Source organism: Gracilinanus agilis, chromosome 1, assembly GCF_016433145.1.
Source record: "Gracilinanus agilis isolate LMUSP501 chromosome 1, AgileGrace, whole genome shotgun sequence".
NCBI classification, from domain to species: Eukaryota; Metazoa; Chordata; class Mammalia; order Didelphimorphia; family Didelphidae; genus Gracilinanus; species Gracilinanus agilis.
In genome coordinates this window covers 632,351,667-632,371,672 of record NC_058130.1, presented here as the reverse complement: position 1 = coordinate 632,371,672, position 20,006 = coordinate 632,351,667, and the positions used below count along the sequence as shown (strand labels likewise).

At 38.3% G+C, this 20,006-nt stretch overlaps 1 long non-coding RNA gene across 1 annotated transcript; it reads right to left on the bottom strand.

The window, feature by feature from the left end:
• Positions 1 to 1,241: 1,241 nt before the first annotated feature.
• LOC123231890 lies at positions 1,242 to 7,172 on the bottom strand. The gene is made up of 3 exons (XR_006505128.1): positions 6,949 to 7,172; positions 3,144 to 3,229; positions 1,242 to 1,468 (listed from the first exon to the last, which is right to left on the bottom strand). It is a non-coding gene; the product is annotated as an uncharacterized LOC123231890 (long non-coding RNA).
• Positions 7,173 to 20,006: the final 12,834 nt, after the last annotated feature.

Below are 20,006 nucleotides of genomic sequence, written 5' to 3'. Positions count from 1 at the left end.
CAGGAGGTCCTAGGTTCAAACCCAGCCTCAGCCACTTCCCAGCTGTGTGACCCTGGGCAAGTCACTTGACCCCCATTGCCCACCCATACCAATCTTCCACCTATGAGACAATACACCGAAGTACAAGGGTTAAAAAAAAAAAAAAAGAATTGATGAATGTCCAGCAGACCTCTAGTTGTCAACCCTTTTATTCTTTTTCTGTGACACTGTATTATATCCCAGAGAATTTCCAGGCTGGAGATGGAGATGGGTCTCTTATTGATGGTCCCTTGAGCAGTGGTTCACTCCTTTGCATTCTGGATATCTAAGGAACACTAGGACTGTTTTTAAGTAGATGTTAAAAGGAGTTAAAAAAAAGCTGGAGGATGTTTGTAGCTCTGAATCCCACTGATCAATGGTACACCTTGGCTCAATATACATATGCTATTTTTCATTTGTGTGTCCACACAGGACTTTTTGTAAGCATCTATTTGCTTATATCATGAAGAGTATAAGATGTTAGCATTATTGCTTTCCCATAGGTGGCCTTTTAATTCCCAAGCCATTCTTATCAAACCCACCCTGATATCTATTTGAATTTTTAAAACTCATAATGCTTTCTAAGTCCCTTGAGGGCTTCCCTAGGTGTTTTAACAAAAAGTATTGTGCGGTGTAGATACCAAGCAACCATGCATAGTTTACTGAATAAAGAGGTCTTAACTCACAAATGAAAGAACAATTAGCCCTACTATGGTAATAAGTTATGTGGTAATAACTTAGTTTTCTGAAAAGGCATGGGATATTCATTTTATTTGACCTATATTTACCTGTATTTGCACAGGAGAGTCAAGCATATTCACACTTCCTTTCATGTTGCTCCACTGATTCTAAAGAACACATCATTTCACAGCCATGTTCTCCATTTCTGCAGTGAAGCTGAAGTCAATTTAGATCATTTTGCATATATCACTATATTATAGGTGTATTCACATTATATTGTATGTGTATTCACATTACATTATATGTGTATTCACATATAAATTACTACTTTGGTTCTAAATGACATATCACTGTGAATCTAAATATATAAAACACAGATAGGTATTAAAGCTTCCTTTATGGTGAGAAAATGGCCACAGGATTAAAAAAAAGCCATTTGGAAATACTATTAAGATTATGAGTCAACCTAAAAAATATTGAGGTGATTCTTGTAAATACAAGATTCCTTTTAGCTCTCTTTCCCTAATTTTCCCTTTACCATTCTTATCTCTTTAACTCTTCAAGGAATTCCTGTTGGATTTAAGTCAAATTAGCATTTTTCTATGAGGCTTTTTTCAGTAGTTGTTTTCACTTTATTGTCTTCTGAATTTCTGTCTTGGTCTTCTCTGCATGACTGTCTCATCACCAATACTGTCTTCTGTTTATTTAAATGCAATAAAACTTCATGGATGTATCCTCCCAGTAAACATTGGCATTTAGTAGACTGTCACTGTGAGGAGAAGAGACAGACAGGATGTGAGAGTAACAAAGGTGATGTGTGGCATAGAGTGCTGGACTGATCATAGACTTATTCTTTCCAAACTAAAATTCAAATGCAGTCATAAGGCAGCCCCAAAGCAATACCACTAGACTTAATGTCAACAGATTAGAGCCCTTCTCCATGCACCAATAGTTTGTTGTTGATTTGGAGAGAAAGTTAAGCCAATACATGATTGGTAAAAATGGAGTGGAAAAGGAATGGGCAGCTTACAGAGATTTAGTGCATAACACTGCATTGATACATCTGAGCCAGAATACTTGCTAATAATATCAAGATTGGTTTGATGAAAATGATAAGGAAATTCTGAAGCTACTAAGTAAAAACTGAGAATTCCACAGGGTTTACCAGCAGGCTAGATCATCTGTTTCTAAAGAAGGCAGTATAGAAACTCCATCAAAAGTAAAGTATAAATGATGCTAAGAGAGATGCAGGATTTTCGTGTCTCAGTAAGGAAACAGTTGAAATTAAGTTTATGCTTGCATAGTTCTGGATAATGGACAATGCTCTGTGCTTTCCTAGTCACCAATGGAATGAAGCAGGGCTGTGTGTTTATTCCCATTTTTTATTCCCAGGATGTTTTCAATGATATTGTCAGACTCCTTCAATGAGCATGAAATGGCATCAAGGTCAGCTAATGTATTGATGGTAAATGACTTAGTTTGGAAAGGGGCTACAAAACAAGACTAAAGTAGGGGGAGAAATGATGCACAACTTTCTGTTCTCAGATGACTATGCACTAAATGCAGCCTCTGAGACTGAGATGCAACAAAGTATGGATCTATTCTGGGCTGTCTGAGCTAATTTTGGCCTGACAATCAACACCAAGAGAACAGAGGCTCTCCAATAGTCACAACTGCAACATCCATATGAGGAAAAGTCAGTTACAGCAAAGGAAGATACACAAAGCAATGGGGAATGCAGGGAGGTTCTGTGTTACAGAAGGATGAGTAGGTTTTGGCAGGGGCTACTTTCAGTAGAGAAATTCTCCCTCATCCTCCTCCCTCTCAGTACCATCAGCCTCCCGTCTCAGAATCCAGGATGTTGAGTCCAAAGAGAGAACTTCAATAACATGGACACAAACACTAAACAGAAATGGGGGAAGTTCCTTATCAAGTTGGAGGGGTGGATCCCAGTTAGGGTTGCTGTTGGCTTCCTACTCTCCAAAGTAGTAGCTAGGAACAGAAGGAAGAGATATGGGGTTTCTGAGGTGAGTGTTAGGAAGAGATGTTTGATTTCCCCAAGGCTGCAGAGGGGCACAGGAACGGGGGCTGGGGATGTATGGATACCTGGGAGACAGAGCCCCAAGAGTGAACAGCAGTTTCATTAAAGCAAAGTGGTAGCTGCTACCAGTACCTGTGGGAAGGGAAGGCTGGGGGCAGGAGGTTGTTCAGCATTGGGCTTTATGCCTCTGTCCATATTTCTCATGCCACGAACAGGGAGAGAGATCTGTGCTTGATTAGAGCTCTGAAGTGGAACATTGTCCTAAGGATCAGCTAGTCCTGAGGTCCCCTTCACAGTCCCCTTGGACACCAGGGTGCACTGTTTTCCCTCCCCAATTCCTTCCCCATGGGTTTGGGTCCTTTAGACTATTCAAATTTTAAATGCTGCAGACAAATTTACTTACCTCGGTAGTCTACTTTCCAGGGATGTATACATATATGATGAAACCGACACAAGCATCACCAGAGTTAGCTCATTATTTGGGAGGCCCTGAAGGGAAGTGAGGGAGAGAAGAGGTACTGAGTGGCCTACCAAACTGAAGTTCTACAGAGCCACTGAGCTGACCTCACTGTTGTATGCCAGTGAAACCTGGACAGTTTACTAGTGCCAGGAAATTGAATCTCTTCCATGTGAAGTGTCTTGGGAAGATTCTGAAGATCTGGCAATATAAGGTACTAGAACTGATGTTTTTTCTTGAGCTGAACTGTCCAGCATTCGAATTGTGGTGCAGAGAGTATAACTCTGATTGTCTAAATGCCAAATGCCATTTGCCTAAAAGACTACTATATGGAAGGCAAGCACTCAGAAGAGCTCAGAAGAAGTGATAAAAGGACCCTCTCAAGGTCTCTCTGAAGCGCTATCATATGAGACAGTCTGGGTACAGGACCATCCAGCATGGCATGCCACATCAAAGGCCCTGTGCTATATGAGCAAAGCAGAATTGCATGTGAGATACCCAAATTTGGAGACATCTCCATCATCCTAAGTTTGTTCATACTGGATATTTGAGACCAAACTGTGGTACAGCCTTCCTAGCTCATATTAGTCTGATCAGCCACAGTCAGATCCAACGCACGCTGACTCTAACACAGTGATGTCATTTTGGCCCTCTCTGATGAGGAAAGACAACATCAAATCAATCCATTACTTTTTATGTTATATTCTATTTTTGTTGTTAGCTAGTTTTCCTAACCATTTTCTTGATTTTGAACTTTAAGTTAAAGTTGGGCTGTTTACCTGGAGGTGGGGAGGCACTATCCCAAGTTTTAGGATTTTTTGTGTTGTTTTCAGAACAACTTTGGGTGCTTCTAAGGTGGTATGATCCTCAAGAGCATTGCTCTCCTGCTTTGCGATCTAGTCTCCCCTGAAGTTGCATGTGCTAGAGATCCTTTTTGTCTTGGAACTGTGACCAGGGCCCCTTTGCTTTTGTGATTGATAACCAGAGGTCCTTTCTGCTCTGAAACTGTGTATGGGTAAGAGTTGCCAATCAGGGTCAGTGGTAGCCAGTGCCAGCAAAGGGTTCCTTATTATCTCTTTCTGAGCAGTATGCCAGTCTGCTCACTGTCTCTGGATAGAGAAGTCATGAAGCTGATGCTTCTGCAGCTATTTGGGGCTCAAGATAGACCTCTACCCTGGTGTTATGAATTTTTGTGCTGACTTCTTGAGCTTTTTAGGTCAGAAAAATCTCTCTGTTAGCTCTGTTGCTCTAAAATTTTAATTGAGGCATTATTTTAAAGTTGCTTGGAGGGTAATGTTGGGAGAGTTTGGGTAGGGAGCTGCCCCAAATCTACTATATTAGCTCTTAGTTCTGGTTCCTCCAGTAATTTCCACAATTCTGTATTTTTCCTTTTGTTTTCCTTCCTGGAGATTTGTCCAAATCTGAGAGTGGGACATTAAAGTAATTATTATTGTGTAACATGTCCTTCTTGTGGATAATTTTTTCCTTTATGAATTTAGATACCATTACATTTAGAGTATATATTTAAGTATTAGTTTGACATCTATGATTCCTTTCAACATAGTATAATGTCTTTGTTTATCTCTTTATTGCGAATTTTTGTTTTTGCTTTGTTTGATAGCATGATTTGAACTTTGCTTTTTTGGAATCACATAATACATAATAAAATTTGTCTTTTTCTCATTTTTATTTTGTGAATACTGGAAAGAAGTTGAAAGGAATTTTCTAGTGCCAAGTATCTATACAAAGTATGCATTTTCTACAAAACTGGTTCAGACAACTTTGTATAAAGGGTGTATAAAATGAAGGGATAGATTGTTGGGAAGTACTTTATTATTTAATAATATAGAGGAAGTGAAATTTTTTACCTAGTTATAGGAAAGGTGCACAAAAAAAAAAGGATCCTGTAGCTGAACTGATGGCAGTCATGAGTCCTTGGATGAACATGAGGGAGAAATCTTAATTCAGCTCTCACAGACAAAGGGAGATGTTCCTGAGTATTTTAGAATTTATGATGTGGTACCATTCATGGGGAGGGGGAGATTTTGATTGGGAGGCCAGAGAACAATATCATTGAGGGGTTTAATGAGGTCATAGTTCCATTAGAACATCCGAGTTTTGAATTGGACTTGGAAGGACACATCTTTTTCCTACAACTTTATGAGGAAAAACTCCCTAAGAGTCTTAGGATCCTAAGATCCATCCCTATTCTTCTTCTCCCCCCACCCTGCAGTTCACGACTGTTTATGGAAAGTATCTTTAATAAAGTTGGATATGATTTTGGGGAAAAAGTGCACCCATAAAGGTTCTAAACCTGAGTTCTTATCATCCTATGCAGTACTGGCCACTCCTTTTATACCTTGCACTAAACAGGGCCACAGTGAAGAGCTGGTATACTTTATAATCCCTATTGCTACTGTCTAGCCCAGTGATGGCAAACCTATGGCATGTGTGAAAAGGCACACAGAGCCCTCTCTATGGGCACACCTACACTCACAGCCAGAGTTCCTTATTAGAAAGCCAGAGGGTCTGGGGCAGAGCTGTTTCCCTTCCCCTCTCCATGTGCCTGAGGACATTTCTCATTGCCCCCCCACCCCCCATCCTGCCCACCATCAATGGGAGTGCTTCCTCTCTCCTCTGTCTGGGGTAGGGCACTGGTGGGGAAGTAGGGAGAGAACCTCACATGCTGTATAAGGGAGTGGCACAGACAGCAGCCTGTGGAGTCTGTGGTGAAGGTGATTCCTGTGGTGGGGTTGGAGAGGATCTAGGTTTGAGGGGAACATAGCTCACAGTGTGGCCCATAGCCAGAGGAGAGCAGAGCACTTGAGCCACTCTTCTCCTCCTCTCCAGACTCCTCTCATCACTTGCCCCTCTGCTCAGCAGCTCAGTGGGAGTGTTTCCTCCCTTCTCTGTCTGGGGTAAGGGGAGGGCCAAGGGGTGAAATTGGGAGGTGTGGCATTTGGTCTGGGGGTTAGGGGGTGAGGGCAGGGCCCAGCACTCTGTCTTTAAAAGGTTCGCCATCACTGGACTAGACCTTCCTTTTCCCTACCATTGTGTCACTAGGTACCTCAGTATAGTAGCTGGCAAAATACTTTCCTCACATTAATGCTTGGAGGTCTAGATAGTGCAAATACTATTATCCACAGTTTTTGAAGAGCTAGATCATCATCTATTTCCCACCAAGAAAACAGTGTTGTGCCTCTTGGATGGTGTGGTGTACAAAGCTCTGTGCCTGGAGTCAGGAAGATCAGAGTTTGAATTTGGTCTCAGGAACCAACTAGCTGTGTGACCCTAGGCAATTCAATTAACCTTTGTTGGGCTCAGTTTCCTCAACTGTAAAGCAGGAATAATAAAAGAATCTACTTATTAGAGTTGTGAAGATTAAATGAGATAATGTTTGTAAAGCACTTAGCATAGTGCCAGGCAACTAGCAGGCACTTAATAAATGATTATTTCCAATTGCAATGAAGTGGTCCATACAAGGATCAAACTAATCACCTTGACTTTTAATGAAGTATGCTTATCAAATAATGTACTAACAATCTATATGGATTAGATTTGATATTTTAACCTCATTTCCAATGTTGCAGTAATGAAAAATTATAATGAAGATACAAATTACCTATACCTTTTTGTGATTTTCACAATGACATTCGAATTGACAATTGAATAATTCATTGATGATATTCTCAATTTTACAACCGGGCAAAAACAAACATTAATAAACTTTATTTCTAAACTCATCACTTACCTGTAAAAAGGTTGGAGCATTGAGACATCAAGCGCTTGCTTATCTTCAGGGCAGTTGCTGTGATGTACTAACCATCCATGAATATAGGAAGCACAGAAAGCATGTTCACAGGAAGCTTGGAAAGAAAGGGTCTTTCAAAACATCTTGGCAGATGCAGCACAACAGTCCTTCATTGCTGTATCCAACAAAACAGTCATTGTCATAACCCATTTTTCTTATTAGGTTTCAACCTATTAAGATAAAAAGAATAGTAAGAATTGAATACCACCGGTAACAATGTACATTAATAACATTCATACACAAAATCTTGAATATTAACTAATTATTATTAAAGTATTTTTTGAAGGCTAACCAAGTTTCAATAAATATATTAAGTCCTTATTATGCCCTTTTTTTAAACTCATGGTCTTAAGAGGAAGCATAGTGTTACCAGTTCAGACACAATGCATATAACCTTAAGTTAGTCATTTTTACATCGTTGTACTCTATTTTCATCTGTAGAATGGGGATAATGTTAATATCATACTAGAAATCCTAGCTATAGCAATAAGACAAGACAAAGAAATGGAAAGAATAGGAATAAGCAATAGGAAACAAAACAATGACTCTGCAGATGATATGTTATACTTAGAGCATCCTAGAAAATCAATTAAAAAACTAGCTAAAACAACAACATTAGCAAGATTGCAGGATATAAAACAAACCTACACAAATCATCAGCATTTCTATATATTACCAATAAAGTCCAATAGTAGGAGATAGAGAAATTCCATTTAAAACTACAGATAACATAAAATACTTGGGAATCTATCTGCTAAGACAAGGCCAGGAACACTACAAACACAATAACAAAAACACTTTTCACACAAATGAAGACAGATGTAAACAATTGGAGAAATACTTATTGCTCAAGGCCCAAATCAGTATAACAAAAAAGATAATTCTCCCTAAATTAATTTTTGCTTATTCAGTGTTATGCCAAACTACCAAAATTTTTCTTGTAGAGGTAGAAATAACAAAATTTATCTGCAAGTTTTTTCCAAGAATAAAGGCCTGGGAACAGGAAAGAACAAAGGTTAAGAAAATCAATGAGAAAAATGTAAAGAAAAGAAGTCTAGCCGCATCAGATTTCAAACTATATTACGAAGTGGCAATCATCATAATAATCTGGTACTGGTCAAGAAATAGAATAGTGGATAAGTGGAAAAGATTAGGTATGCAATATTCAGTTGTAAATGACCATAGTAAGCTAGTATTTAAAAAATCTAAAGATTCAAACTTTTGAGGTTAAGAACTGCAAGAAGAGGTGGGAAGGGAGTGTTGTAATTAAAATAAATGTAGAGGGATATTAAAAGAAGAATTAATGTTTTAATTATGGCCATGTTGGTAAAATAAAAATGACCATGGGCCTGCTAAGATCTAAATCAAATTGCCCCACCAGACCTTCTCTCCCATAGACCAGGTGCCTCACTTCTCCCGTGCCAAAGAGGGCAGGAAACCAAAGAGGAAGTCTCAATCCTGACCTCTCAATTTAGGCTACGCTTTAGGTTAGCTCGTGTCATTACCCATTCAATCATGGGAAATGTAGTTTCCAAGCCTCCTAAACATCCACAGGAAGTTTGTCATATAACTAAATATTTAAAGGCTCAAATGAACCCCCAAAATTCCAAATAACATAGGAGGGACAAACACACACACGTAAGGAGTTCCCAAAATGAGAAGCATGCATGTAGGAAACTTTTGAGCATTGTAGGGGTCAAATTTTTTTTCTATTTTCATGGTATCCTCATGGTATTATTCCTAGGCACAGTGTCTCTATTTGGTAGGTCCCTTGGGAGTGCCACTGTACATCTGGTCTTTCTGGATCTCTTAATGACTAGCTGCATTATCATTCCATTAAGTTAAATTCTTAATTTCTTTATATCTCCTAAAGAAGTGTAAATATTTCTTTTTACTTCTTTTATACAGGTTCATCAAAATCTGAGAGGATTTTGCAGGGTATAAGAAAGCTACTACCAGTAAGTCCCAGTCTTAGCAAAGACAGTCATATCATCTTCTGAGATAGAAACACAGATGTGGTGAAACTTTAGAAGAGATTTGCAAGATTTGGGGAGTTCATCTGAATGAGGGAACTGCTATGCTGAAGTCCCAAATGAATTTTATTTACTGAGATGATACTTGATTATTCACGTTAACCAATATTTACTAAGTATTTATTGTATGAAGATGTATTGTGTGAGAGCACACAAAGATAGAAATAGCTGGAACAATAACACTAGATGTTTGAGTAAGAAAACTGGGTTTAAGTTTGTCTTTGCTGCTTACTAACAATAGAACTGTTATGGGGATAGGCATAGTATATAAAGTAGTGGGATTGGAATAGGGAGAATCTTAGTTAAAATTAGGCTAATACAAGCTCTATGAACATGCAAGTCATTTCATCTTTCTGAGACTTGATTTTCTCATATGTTTAAAGCATGTATCCTATAAAACAAAGTAACAATACCTATATCGCCTGCCTTAATATTTCTAAAAGAAGGGTGAGATGACTTCATCTACTTCAAGGGGAGTCACTGACTTCAATGACTATACCTACATATAGGTAAAACACAGTGCTCACCAATTGACTCAAAGTAAATTCTTATATCCACCAAGAGAGCTAACAGTTATTATGAGGCTCAAATGAGATATTGTATGGAAAGTGCCTTGAAGATTTTAAAGTGCTGTATTTGTGCCAATTATTATTTTTAAGATATGGCAAGGACTTCCATATCTAAGGAAGCTTAAGAATAAGGTTCTAATGTTTCAAGTATAGCTACAACTCATTACTTATACCTAAATGGGGATTAACCCCTTGAATCTTTTGAGATGCCTCAAGGCATCTCATTATCATAATCATATCATTATAATAGCTTCTCCTTTTCCTGTCAGGACTCAAACATCTTTATAGATATAACACATATAAAATTATAGTGTTCCTGGTTCAGTCTACCCATCTGAGGACCTTGAAGAGAGACTGATTTTTCTCTAGAAGATGTCAGAAGGTAGGGAACCCCCTTCTCAGTGCAGGCAGTATAAACTGAATCCATATCCTGAGCATTAATTAGTAGGGTAGTTATCATATTCCTTTTCAGTCTGAGTTAGAGCCATCTATAAATGAGTGGGCTTAGAAGCTGAAGAACTACACTGTAAAATGTAAGGGGGAAAAAGGGGTTTTAGGGTTCAATATATTAAAAGGTGGTCGCCAGGGGTAATCTCCCCAATTTAGGAATAACCTCAAGTCAAAATTGACTTTTATGGAAGTTTATTTACAATTAAGAAGAGAGAGAGGAAATAAGGAAATAAGAATCTAACACAGTAGGTAAACTGCTAGGATCCTCTAATTAATCCAGGTAGATCTAATTAACCCTCAGCAGAGAGAGTCAGAGGGCCAGAGGCCTGGAGGTGAATGAAACAAAGCTTCATTCACAGAGTCTATTAAGGAAGTTCCGTAAGAGAAGTTCAGGAAGATTCAGTCAGTCTTTAAACTCACCACCTCCACGGACCAGAAGAGCTAGAAGACCTCTTTCACCATCTGCCCTCTTCACCAGAAGCCCCCAGCCGACTGAGGACTTTTTCCTTTTAAAGGGGCCAATTATGGGTCACTTCCTGTGCCTCCCTCCTAATTTGCATGTCTAATCACAATAGACACTTCTCATAGACTGCCTAGGGGGCGGTCATTTGCTTCTGATTTGTCACTCACTCTAGCACACCTGGGTTAGGACCTCCCAGAATTTGGAGGTGTTCTCACCTTTGGTGATTAAATCTGAAGATGGGCAGTGTAGAATTAATCTAATTATCACAGAACTGGTCTCTGACTTTCTAGAGTTCTCCACTCCAGTAAAGCATTCTATCACTGCTTCATCCTGTTAGCTGAACACTGAATGGATAAGGAAGGGGTATGGAGACTACAAATAATTCAGTCTCTATCCTTGTCCTCAAATCAAAGAGAACTGGAATATGATAATCCTCACTTTTGAAATCCTGACTTTTTATAGAGGGCTGCTAGGTGGTGTAGTAGATAGAGTGGTGGGCCTAGAGTCAAAAAGATCCGAGTTCAAATGTAGCCTCAGATTCTTTTCTTCAAAAATCATTTATTTATTTAATTAATTTAGAATATTTTTTCATGGTTACATGATTCATGTTCTTTTTCCCTCCCTGCTCCTGGAGCTGATGAGCAATTCCACTGGGTTTTACATGTATCATTGTTCAAAACCTAGGTGAGACTCTGAGCAAGTGACTTAACCTTGTTGGCCCCAGATTCTTTATTTGTAAAATGAGTTGGAGAAGGAAATGGCAAACCACTCTCATATCTTTACCAAGAAAACCTGAAATGGAGTCACAGAGTTGGACATGACAGAAAAATGACCAATGACTTACGGAGAATGAAGGAATAGTAGAACTTGATCTGGAAAGGGGAGAAGGGCTTTTAAGAATGAGGGATGCTTGTATGAAACAAAAGAAATGCCATTTTAGCAACACATTTGTGACTAAAATTTTCTCTAGGAGGAGCTTTTTTTCTAGATCTTCCAAGAAGTACAAGTCTAGCTTAAAGAACTAATAGTCTGGTTGAGCAAGCTAGAGATACAACAAACTGCTGACACCCCCATTAAGGGAACCTAAATTGAACTGTAATCAGCTTTTTTTTTTGTATGGCAGAACAATATTCCATTTGTTCAGTTAAATGCTACAAAACACAGATTTTTTTTTTTAAACTATGCAACTCATGCCCTGCCTGGCTCTAGAGCTATATAATGAGCACCATTTCCTAAGGATGCTTCCTGGGAGCAGCTTCCTTAATATATTAAAACTTTTTTTCTTTGTCGTGCTCCTTAGCTTGTTTGACCAAAAGTGTGCATTTATAGGTGAGATTCTCTCTAGGCTCTCCAGAATGCCAGGCTGAGAAATTCTCCAGCTCTTGCAAACAAGATAAAGAATGGAGGCACTGGGGTAGGGCTGGAGTAGTGCTGGCCTAGAAATCAAGGCCATCATCATCCTGGGGAGAAGTCAATGGCTCCCTTGGGAGCAAATGAAGTCACCTCACCCTTCTTTTTTTAGAAATATTAAGAAAGCATTAAACAATTATCCTAAAGACAACTTAAAAAAAAAAAGAATTGTGGGAAAAGGTAAAGAACAAGATTAAGCTCTTGAAAGAAGGATTAAGGTTGGTAACCAGACTTAGGGAAATAATTATAACTAGCATTCATCTCAAGCTGTAAGGTTTGCAAAATGCTTTACATATATCTCATTTGATCTTAACATAACCTGTTGAGGTTGGTGTTATTATTCTCATTTTACTAGATGGGAAAACTGAGTCTGAGATAAATTTGTCCAGGTCAGGCTGCTGGTAAATACATGAGGGGGAAGACTCACACTCAGGTCTTCTTTACTATGTTCTGCTGGTAAGTACAAGAGGGGGGAAAGATTTAAACTTAGGTTTTCCTGAATAAAATCCAAAGCTCTTGTCTATTCTATATAAACTAAGCCCTTCAGCTTAGTTAATCCTACCTCTCCCCTTGCCTTGTTGGAATAGGATAGTGACCAATCTGAAATTATTATTAATTACTGATTTATAGTTGAGTTTGTTAATGATAATAATAGTAACCATTATAATCAAGGTGTATCATTGTTACCAGGCTCTAAGGCTTTGAGGCTTAGAATATTATTATACAGATCTAATGCCAATCTTCAATAAGCAAGCAAAACAAGATGCCGGTTGAGAGTCTTAGGATAAGATGGATAAAAGGTGATTCAACCTGGTCACAAGATGTTTTCCTATGCTGGATTCCAGTGGTACAGGGAGTAGATAAGAGACTTTCTGAGGAATGTTCTGAGAAGAAGACTATTTCTATGTCCCCATCCATAATGTCTTGAATTCTGCAAAGTTGGTGGCATTGTGGGTTGGTTCATATAATAACAGGATATTGACCTAATTTGGGTTTTTTGGTTACTTTGATGTCAGGTGGTCAGATAGCATAATTAAGAGCCAATCACAAAACTAGTTTGGGGTGTAGTGGGGTGTTTGGACATTATATAACCATTAATCTATTTAAAAGAATTGTTCTAACTGCATTTGGTTACTGATGGACCTTGACCTCTATTATGGAAAACTGCTAGCCTTGTCAATAAATAGATAAGTTCAGACTTTTTGTGCCTCAGTCTCTCATTATCACAGATTTATTGTGACAAGACTAAGAGAAAGAAAAAATATGATTAGTTAACAAAAGTATCTTTTGAGTTCACTTTTGACTAAGGGAGGAAGAGAATCCTAAAGGGAGTGGTTAATGGTTATAATGATTTTAAGAGAATGATTCTTGCAGTTGTTGTTTTGAATTGGGGAGGTGCCATTTAAAAGTAGTGTTCGTGGACACGTGGGAGCTTTGAGACTACATTACCCATGATTCCAATGGGTCTTAGGGCCTGAGAACATCGAAGGTCCCCACGCAGGGGGAGTTTAAATTCAGGGGGAGGGCCTAGAGGAGGCCTCTTGACCTTCCTGAGGACTGGCTAGAAGATGGGCTCCGGTGGTAAATATAAAAGATAGGCGTGGTCATATATATTTTACCAACATGGCCATGGCTTTAATTAAAATAATAATTTCTATTATTATATCAGTCTTTATCATTTTTAATTGTAACAATGATGGCAACCACAGGGTCGAAATTCAAATTCTCAATTTTCCAGATAGCCTAAGAAGAAGCCATGCGGCTCTGGGACCCAGAGTCTTAGAAACGATCTTTTTCCTTGCCCAGTCCTCTCCCTACTCTCCCTATTTTCCCCAGCCTCTAGGCTGCCTTTGGGGGAAAAGGGACAATGGTTTTGATTGCCGCTGGGCTGCAAATTATTTTGCTCAATGCCCCGGGCCTGGTGGCCCTTGTGGACACTGATGGACTGCCGGGTTTCCTGCTGTCCTCTGACGCTGACCACCCTGGCCTGGCCTCCCTTCCTCCGCTTCTGTTCTCTGCCTAATCCTGAATCTTGAGCCCGCCAGTACAGACCACTTCTCCGATCCTACCTCGCTGGTGCTGCCGCTTCCACTATAGCCCTGCCCTGACTTGGAGACTGCTGGAGCTGCTGCCACTTTCACTACTGCCCGGTTCTGACTTGCCAAGATCTCGATCTTCAGAGACTGCTGCAGCTGCTGCCGCTTGAGATTTGAGAAGTATTATTGCCCCCCTTGACCCCTCCCCCAACTCTCTTGGTAATGGCCTACATTCTAACCCTCCACATGTTTCTTTAAAGGCCTAATATAGGTACCCCCCCCCCCCCCACAATTTCTACATGTGGGATTTTCTACAAAAATGACCTAAGCTTTTTTCTAGCCCCGAGCCCACGACCCGACCTCACGTGGACCTAGTGTCTGAACCTTAAACTAGTGATTACTCTTCATCGGGCGCATGGCCTATTCAAACTTTTGCGATTATTAAAAACTAAAACTCAGGGGAAGAAATTCACCCCATACCTGCTCTGAACTCTGAACTAGAGCAGAGACTGATTATAAAAAACCTTGAAAAAAAAACCTTTCAGAACTGAATGACTTTTAAAGAGACTGTATCTTACTGCATTTTGCTAATTAGTTTTGTGAATTAATCTTGCTTATTTCATTGATTTTCCTGTTGCACTGAATCATTTTAAGCTAATGAAGTTTCTGCTTATGATTTTATATTTCCTAATTTACTTAAAGTTTACTGTATCAAAAATGCTGCGGTTATAACATCTTATAGGAGCACATGTTTTTTTTAAGTTTTATTCTGTCTTGGTAATTGTATGGAACCTTAGAAGTTTCCATGCCTTGAGATTTAAATTGTAATTTTAAAAGAGGTCTTTTAACTCTTACTCTAGATCCTAAAAAAATGTTGTCTTAAAGGATAAGCTTTTATATATTTTATTATAAAAAAAATTATTGCCTTAAATGGGTAGAAGCATGAAAATTTCCTACCCGGGATTTTTTTAAAAACAGGAAGCCAAGGAGCTCCTGTATATTCTTATCTGAGGATGATTTAGACCAGAAGGTTTCTTTTTTTAAATATCAGATTTTGCTATGGAAGCAATAACAGTTTGTTGAGAAACTCTTAGCCAAGATTTAAAAGTTGTAACAAGTATATGATTTTTAAACATTCTTTATTGTTTTAAAATGTGCTATTAGAAATTATGGTACTCTATTTGAATGTGCATTGTGAATCTGCTATTTGTAAGATCCATTTTCTCTCACAAAAAAATCTCATTTTTGGGTAACAAAACCCTTCTAGTTCTAAGCTATATATATATGTATATATTTTATTTTTAAAACATTCTTTTTTTTATTTGAGCAATTGATTTTTCCTTTTTCTCATCTTGTACTGGAAGTACATATATAATCATTATTTATTTTTTTAAATTTGTCTTCAGTGATATAAGCTTAATGCAAATACCTTAGCCTATAGGACAGTGATTAAATGCCTTTCGGTCTGATTCCAGGAGAAGGGAACATAAAGCCGTTAATTAGTGCTAAGAAAGCACATGGTCAGAGACTTGACTAAAAAATATCTGCATGGATTGCAGGAGTTCTATGCCAATACTTTAGGGCTTGGAAATTGGGATTTGAGTCCTAGAGTCCCAGTCTTTTCTAAAACTTTAGAGGACGTGGGTCCCCTCAACTTAAATTCCTAGGTTAGCACCTAAGATTGGTTATTTATTTGGCTCACTTCCCTGAAAAGTTGATGGCAAATCAGATCAGAGAGAGACATTTCCTTTAAGCCCTGGCCCTGAATTGGGAAATAGCAAACTGCTTAAATCACTTTCATTGGGCCTTGTTTCAAAAGCCTGTTATAGGTTTATTTTCCCTACATTTTTTGCACATTTTACATTTCATTCACAAGTTTTTTTTCTTTTTTTTCCCTTGAATTTTATTCTTTTTATTTTGCCAATTGATTTCATACAACCCCTGCGACTCAGCCACTCATCCTTAGCTGACCTGAGGTACCCTTTTTAAGAAAAAAAGGTGTGTTTAGAATTTTCCTCAAGGGGATGTGTGGTAAGTTTTTTTTTTTTAATTCGATAATGTAAAAATATATGTATATTTAACTCTTTTAGGAGTAATTTCAGGGGGAAATGTATAATTCTTAGAAGAAAATGTATGTTTTGTAATCTATAATGTTAAGTTTAAATTCTTTTGAGAATAATTTCAGGATAAGGATCTTGCCATCTCCCCAGAATCCAGAAGACGAACCTGTTTGGTGAAAGCACCATGAAGATGCCTGAAAAGCCTTCACTGTACCATGAAGACCAAAATTTGAACTTTGGGGTGCAGTTGATTGGAGTATGGGGAGTTGAAATTAAGTTGAACATATTGTTTTAAATGTACACTATTATGCCAATAGGGGACTGCCCCCCAAATTGGTTTTTTTTTTGTCAACGCGGCTAGTTTTATCCATTTGTTTATCCATTTCTTTTATCCCCCAAATTCCTGAATTTTTAGAAGTTGTCTATGTTTACAGGTCCAGCGAAGGAAAAAGACCAACTTTTTTTTTTTGCCGGACCTCAGGGGGAAATGTTGTTTTGAATTGGGGAGGTGCCATTTAAAAGTAGTGTTCTTGGACACGTGGGAGCTTTGAGACTACATTACCCATGATTCCAATGGGTCTTAGGGCCTGAGAACATTGAAGGTCCCCACGCAGGGGGAGTTTAAATTCAGGGGGAGGGCCTAGAGGAGGCCTCTTGACCTTCCTGAGGACTGGCTAGAAGATGGGCTCTGGCGGTAAATATAAAAGATAGGCACAGTCATATATATTTTACCAATATGGCCATGGCTTTAATTAAAATAATAATTTCTATTATTATATCAGTCTTTATCATTTTTAATCATAACACAGTGGGGGAAATCCTCTCAAAGGTCCCCTAGATGGAGGGGTTCCCACTTGAGAACTGATCCAGTCAACTAATAGGGCATTCAGACAGCAGTGTTTCAAATTTCTACCCTATCCCCAAACACTGGGCCTTTGATATATGGGGTTACAGAAAAAAATAAATTAGAAAAAAATTTATAATTTGGTGTATAATTTGGAGGAAGATGATACCAAAGATTAAGAATGCTAATATGTGGATTCCCAAATAGGAAATGAATTTTTTTGTGGTAGAAGCAGCTACTTGGGAAAAGATTCCTGGTTACTTGATATTTTCCAGATTACTTTAGCTAGGCCAAACTGCACCCAGGGAGAGAAGTGGGCCAGCTAAAAGGAGATAAGATCTTACTAGAGAAAATAAACACAAAGGAACTAATTTGAGTGTTTAGTCACAAGCAGAATGGTCTAAGATTAGAATTGCTTGATTTGCAAAGAGACAAAAGTCTAGTATAAAAGGGAGAGGAGAAGGAAAGAAGAGCCATAATGACAACCAAATGACCATGATTTATTGGGAGGGCAACCATGGGCATGATGGATCCTTGATGGATTATATCCACCTAAGGGTGGATGTCCCTCTAGAAGATACCATATATAGGAGGGCAGCTAGGTGGCTCAGTGGCTAGAGAGCCATGCCTAGAGATCAGAAGTCCTGGGTTCAAAATTTGATATCAGAAACTTCCTAGCTGTGTGGTCCAGCTAGGACTTGCCAGGTCCAGGGCAAGTCACTTAACCTGAAATGCTCTTTCTGCTTTTTTTTGCCTTGGAACTGATTCTAAGACAGATAGTAAGGGTTTTAAAAGGAAAAAAAACACAACCTTATCATAACTAGGAATAAGGAAACCTTATTCCTCAATTAAAGGGATTTGGGATCTGAATAAGGAGTGAAGGATTTTATATCTAATATACTCACTCCCCAGAGAGTAAAAAAATAAACTAGACACTAGGCCCTTTTCTGATGAGATACCCTTCTTTCTGTACATTACTACCACTTGACTATACATACCATAGGGTATTTCCTCCATCTAGTGACAGAAAGTAAGAATTATAAACAACAAGAATAGGCAACAATGACTAGTAGTAGCTCTGAACTTGATTTTGGTGGGAATGGAATCCAGAGATAAACCCCTACAGTATGTTTTTTAATTTTTAATTTTGTTGGAGTTCTTATGTAAGTATACTCTTATGCTTGCTTATAAACATATATAGATAATTAAAAATGTGACTCAATCTACCTGGAATAAGTCTCAGTAATTCTAGGTATGTTATCACAGGGTGGAATGATAGAGAGCTGGGCCTGGAGTGATGAAAACCTGAGTTTAAATCTGGTTTCAGAAACTTAATGTGTGATCCTGGAAAACTCATTTACCCTCTGTTAAGTGAGGATAATAGAAACACCTTATAAAATAAGATAATCATAGAGTTACAAAGATCAAAGTGCTGAGCACAGCACCTGGCAAATAGTAGGTGCTTTATAAATGTTTGTTGCCTCTCCACTTCCCTTGGAAGAGGGGAAATACAGACAGTTCTAACTTTACTTAAATTCACATTGAATGAATCTGACTTGATGTAAAGAGTTCTGAAAGAAATCCATATTTCAAAAAAAAAATTAAAATTCCTCACACAAAACATATATTCTATGATTTAGGGAGTGTGAACAGCAGTGGGAAGCTGAGAAGCATCTTTTAAATTTCTGTGTATCTGAAGACAGTGAGTATTACTATGCTTCTTCCTGTGTTCAATAATGATCCTTATATTTTCACCATGGCTGATGCTCTTGAGGGGAATAGTAAACTATCTCATAAGTACAAGCCAATAGACTTGGAAATGAAAATAAGAATGATTAGAAAATATGAAAGAAAATATTGTCTTGTGATATCAATATAAACTGTGAAGAAACACCACAATGAAGGATGCTGCCCTAAAAAAGGTGCCTGCAAAAGGCAGTGCTTGCATGAAGTCTATTCTACAGAGGGAGAAATTATTAACTATGTTAAGGAGACCAGACTCATTAAGAATATTCCTTCAAGTCTGATGACAATTCAAGCCAAGGCTTGAAGACTCTTTGAAGATTTGAAGGCAAGGTACCTTGAAGGAACATTTACAGCAGGCAGTTGTTCTTTGGAATGATTTTAAGAACTGAATCATGTAGTATTGATAATGTGCAAGTGTTAGGAGAGGCTACTAATGCAGTTATTGAAGCAGCAAAGAGGTTCCTAGAATAGATTGTGTGAAGTAAATAAAATATCTAGGGGACCTCCATCCCAGCTTTGATCCTGTGCGCCCCAGGGACTCAACGCAGGAAATCTGAGTCGTGTCTAACTCCCTGACCCTGAATCCTAGTGCAGCCAGCATCAGTGTCCCAGCGTGACTACAGAGAGAGAAGTAGATGTTTTGAAAAGTTATGGGTAGGGGAGGAGCTCTTTTTTTTCTGTAATGGACTTGAACTAATGCTCTCTGGGCTAATTCTCTTTCCTTAAGTTTTCTTATCTGGCCATCTATGACAAGTCACAGCTTGGAGTGCTGGCTACAATGGAGGATTGGATTTTTATTTAAAGTTAGAAAGGCTGAAAACCCTTTTTTCTTTTTCTTTCTCTTTCCTTATATAGTAATAAGCCTCCAACTTAATTTTCATTTACAATAAGATGAAGCTCCCTACTTGCCCATGCAAATCTTTAATGTAGACGAAACATGCCTATTTTATCAAAGAATGCTACTTGAAACCTTTATCTTGATGGAGAAAATAAATTATATAGGGTAAAAAAATTTGGAAAAATAGTTACTCTTCTTGAATGCATCTAGGACTAGCAAGTTAAAACTGTTCTTGGGTACCACTCAAAAAACCCCAGAACAAGAAAGGAATCAGCAAGGTAACACTAATCATTATTTGTTACACCCTCACTCACATACTCTCTCACTCTCTCACACACTCATTCTCTCTCTCTCTCTCTTTCTCTCACTGGAGAATTTTAATGAAATGTAAAGGTGGTCTATCTTCCCTCTAGCATTACCTAATTATAATAACCTATGAACCAGGAAGTTATTGCAAATTTCAAGGTGTGTTATTTACCCATAACATTAGCCCAGGCAATTACAGCTTTGGTTGCAGGTAACGACTTGACAATGAGATTTCTGAGAAAC